This window comes from Phyllostomus discolor, chromosome 7 (assembly GCF_004126475.2).
Source record: "Phyllostomus discolor isolate MPI-MPIP mPhyDis1 chromosome 7, mPhyDis1.pri.v3, whole genome shotgun sequence".
NCBI classification, from domain to species: domain Eukaryota; kingdom Metazoa; phylum Chordata; class Mammalia; order Chiroptera; family Phyllostomidae; genus Phyllostomus; species Phyllostomus discolor.
Genome location: NC_040909.2, coordinates 76,710,516 through 76,731,820, shown reverse-complemented (window position 1 = coordinate 76,731,820; position 21,305 = coordinate 76,710,516). Strand labels below are relative to the sequence as shown.

The following is a 21,305-nucleotide window of genomic DNA, read 5'->3' as shown; positions in this document are numbered from 1 at the left end:
ATCCCTCAAATTTTCCTTGTCCCTTTTAATTTCAGGGACTTTTCTTATATTGTGCCATCCTCTCTTTTATGGTTTTTGTAGGAATTCCTACACTCAGGCTCTTAAGTTTTTTGTTTGTTTGAAGATTTTATTTATTCATTTTTAGAGAGGAAGGGCATGAGAGAAACATTGGTCAGTTGCCTCCCATATGTACCCCTTCTGTGGACCCAAGCCCACAACCCAGACTTGTGCCTTGAATGGGAATCGGACCAGTGAACTTTAACTCTGTGGGACAATGCTCAATATACTTAGTCACACGAGTCAGAGACAGACTCTCAAGCTTCACTCAATATTTGTGAACTGAAAAACGATTCCCTTGTTTTCTTTTGTTTTTCTTTCTTTTTTTTAGATTTTATTTATTTATTTTTAGAGAGGGAAGGAAGGGAGAAAGAGAGAGAGAGAGAGAGAGAGAGAAACATCAATGTGCGGTTACTGGGGGCCGTGGCCTGCAACCCAGGTATGTGCCCTGACTGGGAATCGAACCTGCAACACTTTGGTTCGCAGCCCATGCTCAATCCACTGAGCTATGCCAGCCAGGGCTTTTCTGTATCTTTCTGATAAAACATTTTCTCTTTTAATGAACTCTAGTGCTTAAAACTTTTATTTCTCTATAAAAGTATATAAAAATGTTTGAGACTCAAATTTGAGGAATAAGTACCTTTGTTGGGAACAAGAAAATTAAGAACTAAATGTGACCTTAGTAAACAGGAACCACATTGTAGCTAAAAGGAACTAACAAGGGAGACAGAGTGCAGGATGTAGTTGAGCAAACATCCTGTGTCGTGCAGATGTTCTCCCCTGGGTATGCTAGATAAGCAATGCTTTGTTTAGTTTTAAAAGTTTGAATTTTCCCCTGTTCCCACGCGCAGTCTCTGTAAGCAAATAGCTAACTGCCACATCAGCTTCTGTGAAATGCTTGCTTGCTCGCGCCAAAACCCCTATATAAGGACTTAGCTGTAAGGACTCGGCGCGACTCTCATCTTCAGCCCCTGAAGGCTCTTTAGAATTCTTTTAATTCTAAAGAATTAAAGAATTTCTTTAATTCTTTAAATAAATAAATGTCTTTAAATAAATAAATAAATATGTCACCTCACAGATTTATTTAATTCTTTAATTTCTTACTTCACAGAGGTAAAGTGCATGAGGTTGTTGCATCCAGCAAACTTGAGAACAAATATTGGAGACTTTCAGGGTATCAAAGATGTTGCTTTATTGGCCAAGTTTAACCTGCGCAGGGGTGAACTCTCAAAGTGTCCGGAGACACGGTACCCACAGGGGCTGAAGACGAGAGTCGCACCGAGTGCTTACAGCTAAGTCACCTTTAACAGGAACCTAAATAACAAAACAAAGAAACAAGCAAAATATAACCAAAGACACTGAAATAGAGGACAGGCTCATGGTGACCGGAGGGGAGAGAAGAGGGAATTTAAGGGGTCAGTGGGAAGGGTTCACAGGAACAAACTTAAAGGACACATGGTCAAAAACTAAGGGGAGGGTGGTCATGGGAGGGAAGTGGGGAGGGGTGGGAGGGGGGGCTGGATTGGGAGTAAAAAGGAGAAAACTGTATTTGAACAATGATTAAAATATAATAAAAAAAAGAAAATATGGAAAAAAAAAGAATTAAATAAATAAACAAGGAAAACCAGAATCTGTGTGAAAAAAACACCCATTGATTTAATATATAAAATTTGCTGTTACTGTTTCATTATTAAGATTTTGTAGTAAAAACTCTCATGCTTAGTCAATATATTCCTGATATTTCTGCATAATTTTCAGCAACAGCGCTGCAATGGCATAAAATTTGTACTTGATAGCCAGTGTACTTTGCTGCCCACCCATCTAGCAGGCCATGAGAAAATAAGTCTGTCTAATGTAAAGCCTCATTCACTTATTCATTCATATATTCATTCATTCATTGACTCTTCATTCATCAGCTTCCAGATGGATATGAAAAGGAACTGCAACAAAAATAACAACACAATCTCACTTTTAGTACCACATTGCGGTGTTTAAAGATGCCTTCAGGACAATAAAAGGGCAAAGTCAAGGCATCAGCTTATGGTTAATTTCTTCATAGTGCAGTAAACTTGAGACAATCTTCTAGGAAAGAAACTGATTCTGTTTAACTTGTTATTACTCTTATAATCAGAAAAAAAAAAACATAATAAAAAGACATGATTTTGATCTCACCTTGCCCTATAGTTTGGCACCTCTAATTAAAAAATGAGTGTACTTGATATCTCACAGAATAAAATTCTTTTGTAACAAATAAACTTTTGATGGAGAAACCAAACTGCTTATGCACCAAAAATTAATTTTAAGGCTTATCTTGAGTTAATGCCATGGTAAATAGAAGCTGAAGCTTCTTGCCCTTCTTTTCTCTACTAAGGAATCAAAGCAGATCTATTTCAGCATTTGGCTTTTACAAATATTCTACTGTAAATTTTATGCAGTTAGCAAGGGTAAAATCCTGTCCAGTGACATTTTGGAACAAAAATGAGAATTCTGGATGTAGGGTTGTGTAGCGACTAGATTTTAACAATCCATACAGAAGAAGCCTTATGATGAGGGCAGCCAAATTTCATACTGAAAAGTTTCAAAGAGTTGTCAACAGTTCATTTAAGGGAACATTAAGGAAACATCTAATTCTTGAAATTTAATTTTGACCCTATCTGTAAAAGTTGGAAAGCCAGAGTATTTATGCTTTAATTAAGGAAGTTTTTTTGAAACCTGACTTTGTCTCCATAACTTAGTGTATAGAGCTGTGACTCCATTAATGGTAGTTTATTTGGATAGGAATTTCAAACTGGGTAGTTCTCAAAAATCCTACCATGACAAGTTAATAGATAGAAAGAATTTCAAAAGTCACAAAAAAGTTCTAAAAGTACAGATTCTAATGTTTTAACCACTGGTAATTTTATTGTGATAATTAAATGCCCAAAAAGGGCAATTTAAAGCTGCACTTCTTGCCACAATAAACACTTCAAAAATATCACCAATGAGTACTTATAAATTAATAAGCTCAAGAGATCTTAAGCAGTTTTTCATATGCTACTTTGTGTAATAATATTATATAATATCCTCATGCCCTTTATAATTCACAAAATCATTTATACATTTTATCTTATTTGGTCTCCTTATGATGTAGGCTGGCTGGCGTTTTAAGTGAATCATGAGAATTAAGTACCTTTAAGAAAGTTATATAATGAAACAGTGGAAGAAACAAAATACACTCAAATGCAGGATTTCTGATTTCAAAAATTTTGGCAAATATTTTTCCTTCAGTGTAAACATACCACTCTTATTTATAAATGTGTCTTCCTTCTTCTTATTCAATGTTTATATCACCAAGATTTCACATTGGTTTGATTAGGTTAGTTGTATTTAATGCACCTCTTCTTAGCCCTTAACCACTCCCATTCAGTTCCAATCAGTCTCTCCTATGAATGACATCTCTGACTATGGAAAGTAAACTCTGTAAGATAGATTTCTGGTTTCTTTTCCCATGTAAGGAGCTTAGAAGTCACCTCTCCATCCTAAAGATCAGTAAAAAAGCTGAATAGACTGAAAAATTAATTCTTCTTGATCCACAAGAGAATAGAGGACAAACTGCTGGTCCTAACATTGGAGATACAGACAAGTGAACACAGGGAGTCACAGCTTGCCAGAGGAAAGACTCACCAGCAGAAACTGCTGCTTGAACCAGTGCAGGGGTAAGAAAACCCAAACTATAACTGACAAATTGCTGGAGGCATAATGTGGACAACTGTTCTGATCATTAAGAATTTCTAGGGAACCCACTGAGGGGTCCCCCACACTTCTGTGAGTTTAGCTCTAGGAGTCTGACAAAATCTTCACAGTAATTATTAGATAAAAATCCACTCATGCTTCAGGCAAAAAAAGGGGTAAAGGAATCATTTTGATATAAGCCAGAGAACTTGTTTTTTTAATCCTCACCTGAGGATATATGATTACTGATTTTAGAGAAAGAGGGAGAGAGGAAGAGAAAGAGAGAGACATCGATGTGAAACAGAAATACCAATCAGTTGCCTCCTGTAAGCAACTGGTCTAGAATTGAACCCACAACTTAGGTATGTGCCCTAATGGGGAATTGAACCTGCAGCCTTTGGTGCACAGGACAATGCTCCAACCAACTCAGCCACCTGGTTAGGGCAGAGCACTTGATTCTTTTTTTTTTTTTTTTTCCTTTATTGATTCTAGAGAGAGGGGAGGAGAGGAGAAAGAGAGGGAGAGATTCACAGATGTAAGAGAAACGTTAACTGAGTGCCTCTTATCAATGCCTGCCCTCAGGGGAAACTAGTTAGCCCCAGCCTAAACTGCTGAGGTATTATCAGAGCCTACCCAACCTGGGGGAAGGGATCTTCCCAACTCCAGCTCCCTCTATCTATCTTATTTTACCTAAAGGGGAAGAAAAAAACAGAGAGCAACACTTGTGAAGTTTACAGTCTAGAGTGGGGGTATCAAATTCATTTTCACTGGAGGCCACATCAGCCTCAAGGTTGCCTTCAAAGGGCCGAAATAATTTTAGAACTGTATAAATGTAACTACTCCTTAACTGTTAAGGAGTTGAAATTACACTCTACCATTTAAAGGCAACTTGGAGGCTGATGTGGCCCCCAGTGAAAATAAGTTTGATATCCCTGGTCTAGAGGCATAGCCTCTAAAAGATTAAGAACTAATCTTAGAACTACAGAATGTTTTCCCTTCCCCTACTCCTCACCACCACATTACTGAAGGCCAATTTATCACAAGTTTTTATGCAGTACATTACATTGTAACAGGGTGCAGCCAAGAGGGGGGCCCCAATAGGGAATTGTAATGGGGTTCAGAAGAGCTTGGAGATGATTGGCTCCACACCACAGGGCCACACCTGCCAGGAATGCTAGCAGCTGTGGCCAATGAGGCTACAGACAAAGATTGGAGCTGGAATGTAAACCCAGGTGTGGCAGCCACTAGGCGTCCTTTCAGGGACCACAAGGCTTTGGCAGAAAATTGGAACCACCCGACTTTGGCGTCTTTTCGAAGACTACGCAGCTTGGGTGAGAGTCAGGACCACATGCTCCCCTTTGCCATGTGGATGGTTCCGGGGCCCTGAGTCATGGACTTCTACTTCCACCAGGCAGAGGGAGAAGGAAGGACTGTGTGAGTCTGTGGGTGTTCTAAAGAAGTTTGGTCTGTATAACTTTTAAATAAATAATAATTCCTTTCCTTTTCACAAATCTCTGGCATTGAGAGACATCTTTCCTCTGGTGGTAGGCAAAGTGAAGCTGTTACAGAACACACAAGGGGGGGCCTGAGATGATATGCCATTATTGAAAGAAGGCCCCGGGCCCCTTATGTCCGCCGCCAGAGGAAAGACGTCTCTCAATGCCAGAGATTCGTGAAAAGGAAAGGAAATGTTTATTTAATGCTATACAAACTTAAAGTAGTGACCTAATGTCTTCACCAAAATCCCAAAGTCCCTTAAAACACCCACAGACACAGTCCTTCCTTCCTTCCCCCTTTGCCCAGTCCAGAGTACTGTATCTCAGGAAAGGAAATAGAAATCCATGGCTCAGGCAGTCCTCTGGTTCTTCCCAGTTAGAACTCCATCTCGACTGGGAGACTTCCCTGGATTCCCGGCACCCTCAGCTGAGTCGCTGGGATCTCTGCTAAAACCAGGTGGTGGTTCCCCCTTCTAAAGCTGTGGGGGTCCCCACTCTGCCAGGCCGCGTGGTTCCCTCTCTCTGGGATGCGGGAGTCTCCACTCTGCTAAAGATGCATGGTTCTCCTCTTTCTCAATGGCTGCCAAATCTGGGTTTTAAATCCCTGAGGCCAATCTTCCTCTGCAGCCTCATTTCCGACTCCTCCCACACTCAGCTTCACATGCAGAACTCGTATCCTTCCAGCTTTACTGGGCTGCCATCATGAGTCTGGGCAGGTGTGTGTAAGGAGTAGGAATAAACTTAGACCATGAGGAAATAGGAACCTAGCTAGTTAGAGCCAGGAGATTACTAGGTTACTAAACAAACATCCTGCCTTCCCGCCTACTGTAAGAATGCTTGGTTTGAAATTCCCGCGCGCAGTCTCTGTAAGCAAATAGCTGACCACAGCGTCAGTTTTTTATGGAATGCTTGCTTTCTCGCGCCAAAACCCCTATATAAGGACCTGGATATGAATATTGGCGCGCCACTCTCTTTTTGTAGCTCTTTGTGGGCACTGTGTCACTTAACACTTTGAGAGTTCGCCCCTGCGCAGGTTAAACTTGGCCAATAAAGTAACATCTTTGATACCCTAAAGGCTCCGATATCTGTATTTGCGTCCACTGGGTGCTACAGTGTGGCCCCATGTCCTGGAGCCAATCCTCTCTGAGCTCCCACGCAGGCGCTGTACCGCTGTAACACAGGGGACCCGCCCCCTTAGTTACATCTGGGTGGGGAAGTTACTTCCATTCCCCTGGCTTAGAGCTGATCACAGCCACTAAACATATCTATGCAACCAGTCAAAGGTTATAGATATGCCAAACGACCACACCAGAGTTTAGCTGCAAGGCTGTTGCTATGCTAAACAGCTCTCAATGGCCCTGCTCCATTTGTCCCTTCCCCCAACCCACACCCTGGGCGGGGGGGATGGAGACATCCCAAAATCTCCTGGACACCTTAAGTTCTGGACCCCATTTCAAATGCCTATTTCGGGTCCCCCCTTTTGGATGCACCCTGTAACAAAGCTAGTACAGGGGAGGAATACCTGGAGAAAAAGGGGGGTCTTTTATATCATTCAGCCCCCACCCCCTGTCTGTTCTGTAACAATATGTGTCTATGAGGGAAAAAATTACAAGGCATACTAAAGGCAAAAAACACAGTTTCAAGAGACAAACAAGTATCAGAACCAAACATACAGAAATGTTCAAATTAACAGACAAAAATATAAAACAATTATGACATATGTAATACGGTCTCTGATAAAGTAGAAAACATGCAAGAATATATGGGAAATGTAAGCAGAGAAATGAAAAACTTAAGGAAGTACCAAAAGTAAATGTTAAGAGATTGAAAACATAAGAAAAATGAGGAATGCCTTGGCAGGCATTTTAGTAGGCTTCACACAGCTAAGAAAAGAACTTCTGAGCTTGAGGATACCTCAATAGAAACCTCCAAAAGTGAAAAGCAAAAAGAAAAGAGACTGAAAGAAAAAGCAGAACAGAATATTCCAGAACTGGGGGAAACCACAAAAAATGTAATATAGACATAATGGGAATACTAGAAGGAAGAGAAAGAGAGAAAGGAACTAAAGGAATATTTGAAAAAATGATTGGGAATGTCCCCAAATTAATGCAAAACATCAAATCAGAGATACAAGAAGCTTAAGGAAACCCAAGCAAATAAATGCTAAGAAAACTATATCTAGGCACATCATTTTCAAGCCTCAGAAATATTAAAGGAAAAAAGTCCTGAGAGGAGCCAGAATAAAAATAATTTTCTTCCCTATAGAGGAACAAAGATAAGGATTACATGTGACTTTTCCTCAGAAACCATTCAAGCAAGAAGAGAGTGGAGTGAAATATTTAAAGTGTTGAGAGATAAAACCCACCAACCTAGAATCTGTACCTTGTGAAATTATCCTACCAAAGTAAAGGGACTTTCTCAGACAAACAAAAACAAAGGGAATTTGTTGCAAGTAGACATTGTGAGAAATGTTTAAAAAAAAAGTTCACTGGAAAGAAAAACAATGGTATAGGTGTGAAAGTAAAATCTACATAAAGAAAGGAAGAACATCGCGAAGGAATAAGTAAAGGTAAAATAAAAGCTTTTATTTTTATTCTTTTATTTATATTAATATTTTTGTTCTTAATTGATCTAACATATAATAATAGCAACAGTAATTTCTATTATATATATGCTTATATACACATCTAATGTATAAATGACTATTTATATTCAGCTTATATATGAGCAAAATGACAGTAATTCAACAAGGGACAGGAAGCAGGAATTAGAATTATTTTATCCTTATAACATACTCATGATTCCTGTGAAGCAGTATCATGTTCTTTGAAAGTGGACTTGAATTAGTTGTAAATGCATATGTCAAGTCTAGGGGAAAGAATTAAAAAAAAACATTAAAAAAGAAGTATTATTGATATGTTAAGATTGGAGAAAAAAATGTAATCATATAAAACGCTCAATTAATACCAAAAAAGGCAAGCAAAAAGTAGAAGTCCAAAATACAAATAAAGAACAAGGGCAAAAATAGAAACACTAACAAATGTGACAAATATTAATTCAATTATATTAATAATCACTTTGAATGTCAGTGTTCTAAATGCACCAATTACAAGACAGATTATTAGAGTTTATCAAAAAGCAAGAACCAACTGCATGTTGATTACAAGAAACCCTCCCCCTAAATATAATGACATACAGATTAAAGGTGAATTGATTTTTAAAAATATATATGATGCTAACACTAATTAAAAGAAAACCAGAATAAGTATATTAACTTCAGACAGAACAGATTTCAGAGCAAGTTATCAAAGGTAAAGAAAGGTATTAAATAATGATAAAAGGTTAATTCTTTAGTAAATTATAATAATCCTTAATCTATATACTTAAAACCATAGAGCATCAAAATATGTGAGGGAAACCCTAGTAAAACAGAATAAAGAAATAGATGAGTCCACTATCATAGATGAATTCGTATCATATCCTCTCTTAGAAATGAACAGGCATAGCAGGCAGAAAATCAGTAAGGACATAGTTGGACTCAATAACACCATCTGTCAGTTGAATGTAATTGATATCTCTAGATTACTTTAGCCAACAACAGGAGAATATGCATTCCTCTCAAACTTACACAAGTATTCACTAGATAGTCCACAGTCAGGGCCATAAAACACATCTTAACAAATTTTTAAAAAGTAGGAATTATATAATGTCTGCTGTCAGACCATAATGATATTAAACTAGAAATTAATAACAGAAAGACAACAGGAGTTCAGTCAATACATTCCTAAATAATACATGGCTTAGAAAAAAAATCTCCAAGGGAAAATTAAAAAATTTTTGAACTGACTGAAAGTGAAAATATAACAAAACTTGTGTGTTACAGCAAAAGTAGTACTTAGAGAAAGTACTTAGGGAAATTCATAGCGTTTGATGTATATTTAAAAACTTAATCTACAATAAATGATATAATTATTTAACTTAAAAACTAGAAAAAACAGAGGAAACTAAATGCAAAGTAAGAATAATAAAGGAAATAATAAAAATTAGAACATAAGTCAATGAAATTGAAAACAAAAATTAATAAAGGAAATCAACAAAACCAAAAGCTGGTTTTTTGAAAAGATCAATAAAACTAATGGGACTCTATGCAAGCTATCCAAGAAAAAATGAAAGACGATGCAAATTACTAATATCAGAAATAAAAGAGGAGCTATAACTGCAGATCACATGAACATTAAAAGGATAATAAGGAGATACTGTGAATAACTCTATGCCCATAAATTTGATAACCCACATTAAAAATAGACCAATTTCTTGAAAGACACATCTGTCAAAACTAACAAGAAAACACAGACACTCTGAATATGCCTATACTTATTAAAGAAATTGAATCAATAATCATCCAAACCCCAAAGTACCAGGCACAGGTGTGTTCACTGGTGAATTCTACCACACTTTTAGGGAAGAAATTATACCAACCTTCTACAATCTCTTTATGAGGATAGAAGCAGGGGGACGCTTCCCTATTCATTCTATGAGGCCAGTATTTCCCAGATACCAAAAACAGAAAAGGACTTTCCAAAGGAATGTATCTAGGGTTACTCACACTGAATATCTGCATCTAGTAAAGTGCATGGTATATAGTAGCTCCTCAATAAATGCCAATGGAAGAAAAAAGGAAGAAAGGAGAAAAAAAAAGGAAGGAAGAAAGGAAGGAAGAAAGAAAAGATAGGCCACTTCTTCATGTGGAAACAAATAAATACTACTTGTTTTCTTTGTTGTCTGCTCTCAGCACTAGCAGTAAATGTGGAACATTGAAAACAGATTACAATATCCCCATAAAAAAACAGAAATTTTTTACTGCTAGAATTGTGACCTTTCTTCCTTTTTAACATGTTTCATAGTAAGGGTCATGTGAGCTGGCCTGAAGACTGGGGCTGTGGGAGATAGTCTGAAATTGATGCAATCCTGGCACTTGAGCCATGGGAGCTCACGTGGAGCCTGGGCGGTAGGATAGGCCTGGTGCTCACTTCCCTCCTCTTCCCTTATGGGGAGGGAGACTGTTTCTCTGCAATGGCTTTTTGGGAGTGGGGTAGGGTGATTGGTACGGTATGTGACTCTCTTTCCTATGCTTTGCAATACACCCTTTCTTATTTTTCTCTCCCCTCAGGTGCTGTTATTCCCCACCTGGAATCCTCAGCTCTTGTGAAGATATTTTTGTGCATGGTTAGTGGTTCAAAAAGATATTTCTAGGAAGAGATCAGTACTAGAGATACCTATCCCACCCTCTTGCTGATGTCACTCCCACATTACAGGTGCATTTTTGAAGGAGCTCCACCAGATGATTTTGAAACATACCAATATCTAAGAACAACTGCAATCCAAGACTAACATCCACAACCTAAGCCAGGTATTCTGTGTTCTTAGCTTTTGGACCCCTCTTACATCCATCAACTCATTTCTGCCCTATCTTATAGTTTTCTTGATATAATCTCTAGTCCAATCAAGCCAAATTCATTGCCATGTCTTGAGTTCACTACATTTCCCCCCTGAATCTGTGCCTTTGAGCATGCAGTGCCTTCTGTCTGTTTTTGTGCTACACAGATTTCTCTAAGTTAAAGATGCATTTCAAGATCTCCCCAGTACCCAGAACCTCTTAAAGGAGACATTATGGAAACATAGTAACTATTGACTGCATGGCGTCCTGCACTGTACAGACCTCATAGATGTTCTCATTTTGGAATTAAGTAAATTGGGGAATTTATACCAAATAGTGTTTCACTTAGTCATACACTTTTTGACTGTATACATGTCACTTTCAGGTATGAAATTTATCAGACAAGCTTAACTATCTAGAACCCCAAAATTAGGAAACCCATAAAAGGAAAAGATCCCTGAAAGTAAAAAAGGAGAACATCGATGAATTCTGCACAGTAAGGGAAAATCAACCCAAATTGTCTATTTACAGCATACTGATTCCTTGGCATTCTGTGTGCCTACAGGTTTTTGTGAATTTCTCAGTTTTATCTGCACAACGCCATGAGATGTGCTATCTCCATTTCCCAAAGAAATCTGAGCTGTAGAGACATTAACAAATTTCCCAAAGTTCTCAAGTGTTAGTGAGAGTTTTGAATCTGCTTTTGGTACATTTAGGGTGGCCCTTAATCATTATTCTGTATTACAAGTTCTACTAGTACCCAGTGAATCAATTTTATGTTCATTTATTCATTTATTCTATTAATTGTTTAGTCAGTATTTGGCACTGTGGATATAAAGAGAAAAATAAATACTAACTTTCCAAACAAGGTACAACTCATGATGGAGTCACATATGTAAAAATACAAGTACAATGTAGGTGGATAAAGTCTCCAATGGAAGTGACTTCAAGGCCTAGAATATGTTGTAGAGACACGAAGAGGGAGGGATCCAACCTTCCTTCAGCTGGAGATCCAGAAGGGATCTGGGTGATTATATAAGACATCTATAGTATAAATGAAGGCAGTCTGGCTTCCTCACCCATGTGTCTGGGCAACTAAGGGAAGCAGTTTCCCATAACCTTGAGAATGGGCCTGATAAGCAGTGTTCTCATAGCCTGGAGTGGGCTCACATATGTAATATGAAGCTCTGCTCCATTAAGATCTGTTGGCATCCTGCCAGCTTTGTTTGTATCCAGTATTTAAGGAGCTGGGGGACAACATGTCATACTGAGGTGCCATGCAAAGGGGCTGGGGGCAGGTGACATGCATAGATATGCAGGGAGACACACAGCCTGCAGCATGTGTGACTCTCCCCACCTTTGAATAAAGATATGTCAAAGGTATCCCCACATCTCTGTGAATATTCTTCTGTCTGCCTGAGTACTGTGGACCTGTCAGGCTTTGAATGGTCAAGACACAACATGCCAGAAGTTGAATTCTTCAGCTAAGCCTTAGGATATGGATGAGATTGTCATGCCGAAGATGATGCATACACAGAAAGTTAAAATTGGATTAATATATAGAAGGATTAAGAATGAAAAGTTTAAATATGTGTATTAAATTTTAATTATAATACTTGAAAGTTAATTTTGCATTTAGTGTATTAGTGGTACAATATTATTCCATTAAGAACTCTTTTTCTGAATGTAAAAAGAGATTTATTCTATTAACTGCAAATTTTGGAATAGGGAAATTTTTTTACAATGTGAAGCACTATTCTAAACATACCAGAGTCTCAAAGTAATTAAATTTTGTTATATAATATATTTAAATATGTCATAGTTTTAAAATAGGAATTAAGAGGAAGTCTTCAGTGTGATGCCAATGTTTAAAAAAAGATAAAAGAATTAAGATGCAAATGAGATTTCTATGAATATTTTTAATTTTGAAGTTTTAGCTTAATACTAACTATACAAAATAAAACACATTTATAGTAGAATACTAAAGTAATACGTAAAAGTATATTGATTTACATGCTAATTAAAAAAATTTGCTAGTGATAATTAACTTCAAAAGAGGACATATCAGTGTATTGATATGGAAAGCTGCCTTGATTAATTTCACACATTAAAAACATCTTGTCTTTCAATCAGGATATAGTGAGATTTTATATGTGTAGGATTCTAAGTAATATAGGAAAAACAAACAAAATGCAGTGTTTGTTTTTGAAGAGTTTACAATCTCATTGTTCAGAAAAGACATTCAGGTATACAAAGATAACATCAACAACAAACTAGGCAAATACACACCATAGGACTTTATAGAAATGTGGTCATTTAGGATTAATGGTTATGAACACTGTTACAGAGCAGACACAATGTGACCTAGACCTTGAAGTTTTACTGGCACTTGAATAGGTATAAAAAAGGGAGAAACTACTGAAGACAGATAAATTTGCAAGACATCAGCGAACAAATTTTGCTAAGGCTACCCCAACTAACCTTCACCTGCTGCACACATTTCCAGTAAAGCCCAGCATTCCCTGCTCTAAACTGAGTTAGTCCTTGCAACCCTCAATACAGCCAATTTCAATCAGTCATGGTTGGTACAGGGGTGAAGCCAGTTTGTCAGTGTTAGGAGAATATGTTCTAAGGTAAAGTGGCAAGAAAGGAAATTGGGAACAAAAATAGAGCTGCTTAGTTAAAACAGAGTTTTTATGATAAAAATAAGGGGGATGGGAAGATATGTAGGGGTTCTAAAAGGCACACTAAGATTTTCTACTTATATTTTTATCAACACACTCTTGTTTTTTTTCTTTAATTACCTCAATATTTGGTACAATAATGCTGGCAATTATTTTTATAACCTATTACTATTTCTGTAATCTCCATTCAGTTTTTTTAATCCTCACCTGAGAGTATATTTATTGATTTCAGAGAGAGGAAGGGGGGGGGGAGAGAGAGAGAGAGAGAGAGAGAGAGAGAGAGGTCAACCAGTTGCCTCCCTTACATGGCCTAACCAAGGATGAATCTGCAACCTAGGTATGTGCCCTGACCAAAGATGGAACCAGCAACATTTTGGTGCATGGGACAATGCTCCAACCAACTGAACCACCTGGCCAGGGCTCCACTCGATTTTGTTTATTGTGCGTTACAGATAAATATTCATTAATTTTACAAACATTTGTTGAGTGCCCACTATGTGTTGAACACAGTGCTGGAGACCAAAGGTAGAGTTCTGTTCTCATGAAGCTAATGATATAGACAGGACAGAATTAACAAAATGCTTATATTCTGAAAAAGTTTATTACAGATCAAGTACAAGGTATTTTACTCTTATCCAAACTTCATAAGATTGTACTATGCTGGCATTTTATTTATTTATTTATTTATAATTCTGAAAAGCTTTTAAAATCTCCATGATTTTTTCTGAATATTTTACTCATTTTTGACATTTCTCTAGCCCTAAAATATATAACTGTATCTTATATTAAAAGGCAAATACATTTTTAAAAAATATTTATGATAGTTCTTAAAATTTGGAACATAACATCTCTTTATTCTTGTATAAAAAAGTATTAGAATGCCCTATTCCCATCATGTTCTCTTGATAAGGTGATGATCCCAGCTCTTATGAGTTATATTGTATCTCAGCTGACTGGAAAATTATCTTACATATTAGGGCCATGTCCTGGTAACCATAGTCTTAGTATGTGAGAGAACTTTAAGAAGTAATGATAAGACAACAAGTGACTTAATCAAGCAAAATCATCCTTGTTCCTTTGAAAACATAGCATGGCAGTACATGCCTCTTCCCATTCTATTTCATGAATTGCTTGTGATTACAGGATAAACTTTTGGGCATTTCTAAATTTAGAATAAAAAATTACCTCTAAGGGATAAAAGTGAAATTGGGAGTTACTACTTTATTTCCAACAAACCATCCTTATTTCAGAACCATGATTTAATTTTCATATTATTTGACAGAGCAGCCAGTATTTCCAGACATATAAGTGAAATCTATGAGTAAACTTGGGTAGCAAGTGTTTTAGTACCCTACACATCTTTTTTATGAAATTGCATTTCAGAATATATTGAATGTTAAAAACCCGATGCCTTATTATCATGATGAGACAAGAATAGAAAATGGCAGAGGACTACAGGCAATTTATTTTCATGACAAGCCTGAAATATCATGAAAAATTGTCAAAATAAGCTACTCTCATTGCCACCTCAAGACTATCATCTTGTCCTCCAAAGATGTCACACCTGGGCTCAGTTATGTTAACTGGTTCACTTCATATTTCTAGATATTCTTGATCAGTCTAGTTATCAGATCCAACTATTTCTGAAATAAATGAGTATTACTGTTGTCTACTTGATTGAAGAAAATTATGCCAGCACAGAATGCTGTTTAAATATTTTTGTACCATCCACTCAACTTGAAGAGAATTAAAGTGATTTTATTAAAAATATAGTTTTTCAGTTCACATTTTATTTTGCACATAAATAAGTAAATTCTAGATAAGATGTTATTAAAATTCTTTTTTAAAAGTGAATTAGCTATTAGAGATGTTTATGTGTGAATGTGCATGTGTGTTAGAGGCATCTGTGGCATAATTAAAGCTCTTATAACCTCAAGTGCCTAAATTTTATTTTCTGACATGAAAACATCAGGTCAGGGAAGTGTTAAAAATTAAGCTCAAATAACCTCACATCAGATATTTAAATACATTTATAATTCAAAACACATTCATATTTATTATTATATGTGTTCTATGGGAATTACAGAAAAATTCTTAAATTTTAAAAAGTTAAAGGGTGATCTTAAATTTCAGTAAACCTATTATTATAATATACTGGATAAAAATATTGTCTTTGAATAATGCATATTTTTTTGCACTCTGTCCTTTGAGAAATACAATTTTAATATTATATTGAGATGAATACTGCTATATGTCTATACATATCTAGACCCAATTTATTATTACAATTTACTAGAGATGATCAATGAATGAACTATGATTTCATTCATTTCTCTTACATGTTAAGAGAAATGTCTGATTAATTTACATGCCTGCTGTCTTATTACCAACTCAAATGCTTTTCTTCAGTTAAGACTGATATTCTATCAAACAAAAATATTTATGGATTTTTTAATGTATTTGGTGAAGAATTCAAAAAATACTTTTAGATAACTAGAGGAGAGCACTTGGTGTTCTTTAGTATAGCTAGTAATTTTTTTTTCAACACAGACTTAGAATTTTAAAAAGCTGATGTAAGGATGGAGAAGTTCTCCCTACAAAAACCCACATTTAAATATCTAACCAAATTTTTCATTGAATTTCATAGGATTCATAGATCTAAAATTAAGATATCTCCTGGCTATAAAATCCTACAAAAAATGATATTGGAGTAGCTATATAAAACTATAGGTAAGTTAATTAAATTCACTGTGCCTTAGTTTCCTCATCGGTATGATCTGAAAATTTTTAGTACTTGTCTGTTGGTATTATTGTAAGGATTAAATGTATTAATATGTTAAGTACCAAGTTCAATATTTGGCTCCAAGTAGTACTATATTCATGTTTGTTCTTATTGTGGTTGTAAAATGCTGTAGGTAGGCCAAAGGGAAAGGTAAGCCTAGCTTTTGGTAAACCTTACTTTATGAGAATATTAAATTTAGGCTAGTTCTTGAGATAATTTTGGATTGACAGAAAGGAGAGCCAAGTGTTTTCAAAAACTCTCATATACTTTTAGAAGTAGGAAAATTATGTGGCAGGAATCACTAAAGTATATTCAACATCATAAGGCTCTGTTAATGGAAATTAGGTGCAGCCAGTGAAGAAGTGAGATGCTCCAGAAGATGAAGAGCTTTTGATACCAGGCTAAGGAAGTTGAACTGGATAAGTCACAGAGGGTTTATGTTTCTATTACATACCTTCCTATCTTTAACCTATTTTTATTTTGCACCAATTGAAAAACTGTAACAAAGAGAAACAGAATATGTGTGCTCAAACTGGTTAAACATAGCTAAAAGTATGTGGGAAAAAAGGGTATTTCCAAAACAGTATCCATGAACTCATGGAAAATTTTTCCAAAAATTATGACATTACACTGAAGAAGCTATGTTGGATTAAAGAAAAATAAGTAAATAAAATATCAAAAGTAGAAAAATGATTTTGCCTCAAAGGCACAAATATCATGTAAAAATAAAGAAGTGTGGAGGTACCATATATAGATTATAATGTTAATGCAATGCATTATCTTCCCATGCATTTCCTATTATGAGGTAATATTTTGAAAAGCATTAATGTCTATTTATCTTTTCCCTTTGAGATGACCTTCATCTTGGCAAGCCAGAGTGTTTGTCCATCTACCTGACAGAGATAAGTAGAAAAAGAGAATTATATTTTGCTACAGAAAGAATGAAACTATGTTCAGCTTTTGATACATAAGATAGAATTCTCTAGCCTAGGAGGAGGATTTCTCATGGTGTCTTTTCTCCCATGACCCATTTTTAGCACATAATTAGTGAAGCCAGAAAGGAGCAGCTCCTAAAGTTTCCCACAGGATGTGGAAAATGCTATTTTGTGTAGGACAGCTGGTCTACCTCCAAGGGAGTTAAGAGGGTGTGGCAGAAATAGGAAGAGAGGGAGCCAAAAGAGAAAAGAAATACCACCTTCATTTCTGGCCTTAAGAGTGGCAAGAAAGAGATATAGAGGAGGATGGAAGATATTTCTCTTGTTTATCCTGAGATTTTGACAGAGATGTGTACTGGATAAGGTGAGGGACACAATGAGGTTTTGTCCTAGCTTCTTGTTTGGGTCCCTAAGAAGGGGCCATACTTCAGGCTTCTTCCAACACAGGTCAATAGATAACAGGCTGTTCATTTCTTGTAGGAGAGCAAACTCTTCCTAGGACTGTTTTAATGATCAGATCAGAGTAGGACTTAGCTTTGATTGGCTTCCCCCTACCCTCCTGCTAGCAAGTGGGTGGATAGTAAGAAAAGAAAAAGCCCAATTACTTAGAAAAAAAAAGGTACTGTATTAATTTTCTGCACATTTGAATATTGATGAGTTAATTTTTTATTCAATCTATTTAATATGCTTAATTTAAAATATGATGTTGAGAAATGTCAAAGAAGAAACATTCAATGACATGTTAAAGCACCGTAAGGAAGACTTTGTTTAAAAGGGGCTGCTATCATGATAGGTATAGAAACCACTGCAATGAAAGTTTGCAGTGGGGGAGTGAGATTTGGCTCAATCCTAAGGACTTCACTGGCAAATGAGAATTTATAGCCTAGGGGTAGGGTGGGTCTGTGTATGAAGAAACATCAGCAATAAGGGTGATCCTGCCTTACCCAGAACACAGACCAAGGCAATCGGAGATCACCTGGGGGATGATGGAAGATAAGGAAGCCAATCAGATATGGAGGAAGTGGTCAGCTACCTAGGGTGGGAGGTTCCTGCTAAACTGTCTTGGCAGGATTCTTGCTAAAGCTGAATTCTTTAAGTGCACAGATGTACCTAGGAGAAGTTCAGTAGCCTGACTAAAGTTTGGTCAAGCAAAGAATCTCTGTCACTACACACACACACACACATCTGTAAGTGGAAAAAGTATATATGTTACAATTATAAAGTTATTGTGCTATATCCCCCTTTCAACATACTGAAATGAAACTAAAGTTCTCAAAGATAAATGTCTTCTTTTGGAAGAATTTAATTTTAGTATAATACAAGGGGGGGCCCCCCAAAAACCTGGAATTACCCCTTGTAGTACAGGCTTCCCCTGCTAGATGAGTGTTCTAGGAATTCCATATCTGTGTACCACTGGCATTGTTGTGAGAGGCTGCATTCAGCTTCAGTGAATTTTTTTGAAGACTTTTTCAACACCTTTGCCCATCTCATGATGAGTGACTTATGAGCACACCTGCCCATATCCCACTAAGTGTTCATCAGTTTTTGACCCTAGTGGCCTATCTTCCCTATTTACCCAATCTCACCCAGAATGACTTTTTTTTTTTGTTTCACCAGGTGAAAAAAAGTCCTCTAAGGGAAACGTTTTGCCAATGTGGAAGTGGTGAAACAAAAGACAGCAGAAGCACTAAAAGGCATCAAAACCAACAAGTTCAAAAACTATTCAGCAGTGGGAAAAACATCTTGATAAGTGTATTGCATCAAATGGGAAGTACTTTGAAGGATATTGAAGTTTAAACATGTAAGAATAAGTACACTCTTTAAAAAATAAATAAATTCCCCCTTTTTTTTTGGCAAACCCTCTGCCCCCATGCTTAAGCAACAAGCAAGTCATTATAACAAAATATCTTTGGTTGTTTTAATTTTTAACTTATTCTATTTCAGTCATATTAGTTATTTTCCTGTTGTCATAAAGAATTGCGAACAAGAAACAATACTATGTTCTATGGTGTTATTTTCTCCAAATTGTGGGACCTTCTACTTCAGTAATCAATGTATTAAAATGAAGTTTTTCTCTTGGTAATTGTAATGTGCTTTACCTTACAAGTCTCTAGGTAAAGTCTGAAAATGTATATGTACAAAACTATTATGACAAAACACTTTCAACATGTGGAATCTTCCACAAAATACCAGGGTAAATTTAGTTCAAGGTATTGGGAGAAGGGAGCATCTGAGGTAGAGTATAGATTTTAAATAGAAAGGCTGCATATTAACCTCCCAGATTCTTAATCAGTAATTATACTGGGGAAAATTTTGATTTTGAAAATGTATGAAAATAAAGACTGATCATTTGAAATTGGGAAGAATTCCAGTGAAATTGTAAATGGAAGCTTTTCACACATTCCTTTTCATGACATTGCTTTTTACATAGTAGGTACTTAAGAAAAATTTACTGAATGAGTCAATTATCCTTCCAAACACCTGGAATCGATTAACCTGATCCATTTACCTGGAATACAGAGTGCATTTTTCCAGAGCTGAATATCTGTCGGTAGCACATTTGAATAGTACAGCCATTTCATTTCCTTCATCTCACTTCCCTTCACTTTCAATCTTGGCTTTCCTGTAAATACCTTCAGCTGTGCTGACAATTTCATCCCAGACTACTCCTCTCCTATGGCCAGGCCCAGACCCACTGGCCTGGGGCACTGCCCTTAAGGAGCTCGATCATTCAGTTCTGGAGTTTGGATGGATTTTAAAATATCTGCCAACAATATACCCACAGCACAGTGGGCCTTTGGACTTTTCTTTCTTTTTTATTGAAGTAATTTTTTTCATATTCATTACATTTTTTAAGAGTCTGCACTCTTTTCAAAAATGTATCCAAAATTAAATTATATTTTTGATGCAACTAAGAAGGAAATCAATTAGATGGCTACTTATTAAAATTTAGTTTAATTTTAGTTCCTGTTGTTCCTCAGGAAGATTTCCAAACACAGTTATGGGTGAATTATTGCACTGAAATTTTAATTACAGTGCCTGTGTACTGAGATCTGTCTTCCCTCAGCTCCTCTACTTATTAATTGAAGACAGTCTACAATATGGAGGGAAAAGAAACAAAAACTAGTTTTGAATTCCAGCACTCTTCTATAAAATCTGCGGCTCAAGCAAGTCATCAGACCTTTCCAAGTTTTTGTTTTCTCCTTTTTACAATGAAAATAATGCAATGAAATGAGGCACTGTGTCCAGCCTACTTGAAATATCTATGAAGACTAGTTTCGCTCTCTCCTTCAACTTCTCACTTCCGATGCAGAGAAGCCCAGTTGCTCTGTTGTTTTCTTTAGTCAGCAGGTTTGCACAGCTCTGTTCTCACCTGTGACTCCACCATCTTACAGTTCAGCAAACTCTAGTGTCACAGATGGAGTTCCCCAGTGACCACAATTTGAAGCAAGGATGCATGGCTGATTCTGTCATTGGGAGTACAAAACAGAAGAGCAAGAGTGAATGCCAAGAGCAGTGAGGCAGGGACAGACATGAAGCTTCAAGAGGAGACACTGTGTCATGTTGGGCTACTGGGCATGCAGCACATTGCTGGATGGACTGCACAGAAATACTGCCTCCAAGTAATCTGCGGGAAGTAGTGTAAAGGAGGAACTTACCTGCACAACTCCACTAACCCCTGCTTTCCCATTGGATCAAGTTCAGTCCACTGGGAGTAAACACTCTGGCCTCATTTCTGGGCGGTGGGGCTTGGCTTCTTCGGAGGCCCTTTAAAAGCCAGATCTTGCGACCTATGGTGATAGAGTGTTTCCTTCTTGTCTACAAGTGGTGACAGGAACTGGTCAGCTGGGTGACAGGTGACCTTGATGAGGAGAGTGTCTAGCACCCCAAAAGCCAAAACTGGTTGGTCCCAGGGAAACCCAGCATGTCTCCAAGAAAGTAAATATGAATCAAAGGAATTACTCAATTAAAAATTATTCTCTGAGCATCCTATTTAAAGGCATTTTCTTTAAGTTAGATGCAAAACTCAGGAGAGACCAAGGTCATGGGTTTATAACTTGTCAGCAACAGTTTCATCTGAAGCACAAGGAAGGTGCTTGTCTTCCATGCCTTTCATTCTTGCCTTCCTGGTGGGATAGTTCCACATCATTTGCACAGTTCCCACAGAGACTCAGTCTGAAAATTCTGTTCCTTTTTTCTTCC

The 21,305-nt window shown here is 36.8% G+C and overlaps 1 long non-coding RNA gene across 1 annotated transcript; it reads right to left on the bottom strand.

Moving 5' to 3' along the window:
• Positions 1 to 723: 723 nt before the first annotated feature.
• LOC118501863 lies at positions 724 to 20,506 on the bottom strand. Its single transcript, XR_004904525.1, has 3 exons — positions 20,496 to 20,506; positions 15,932 to 15,936; positions 724 to 892 (listed from the first exon to the last, which is right to left on the bottom strand). It is a non-coding gene; the product is annotated as an uncharacterized LOC118501863 (long non-coding RNA).
• Positions 20,507 to 21,305: the final 799 nt, after the last annotated feature.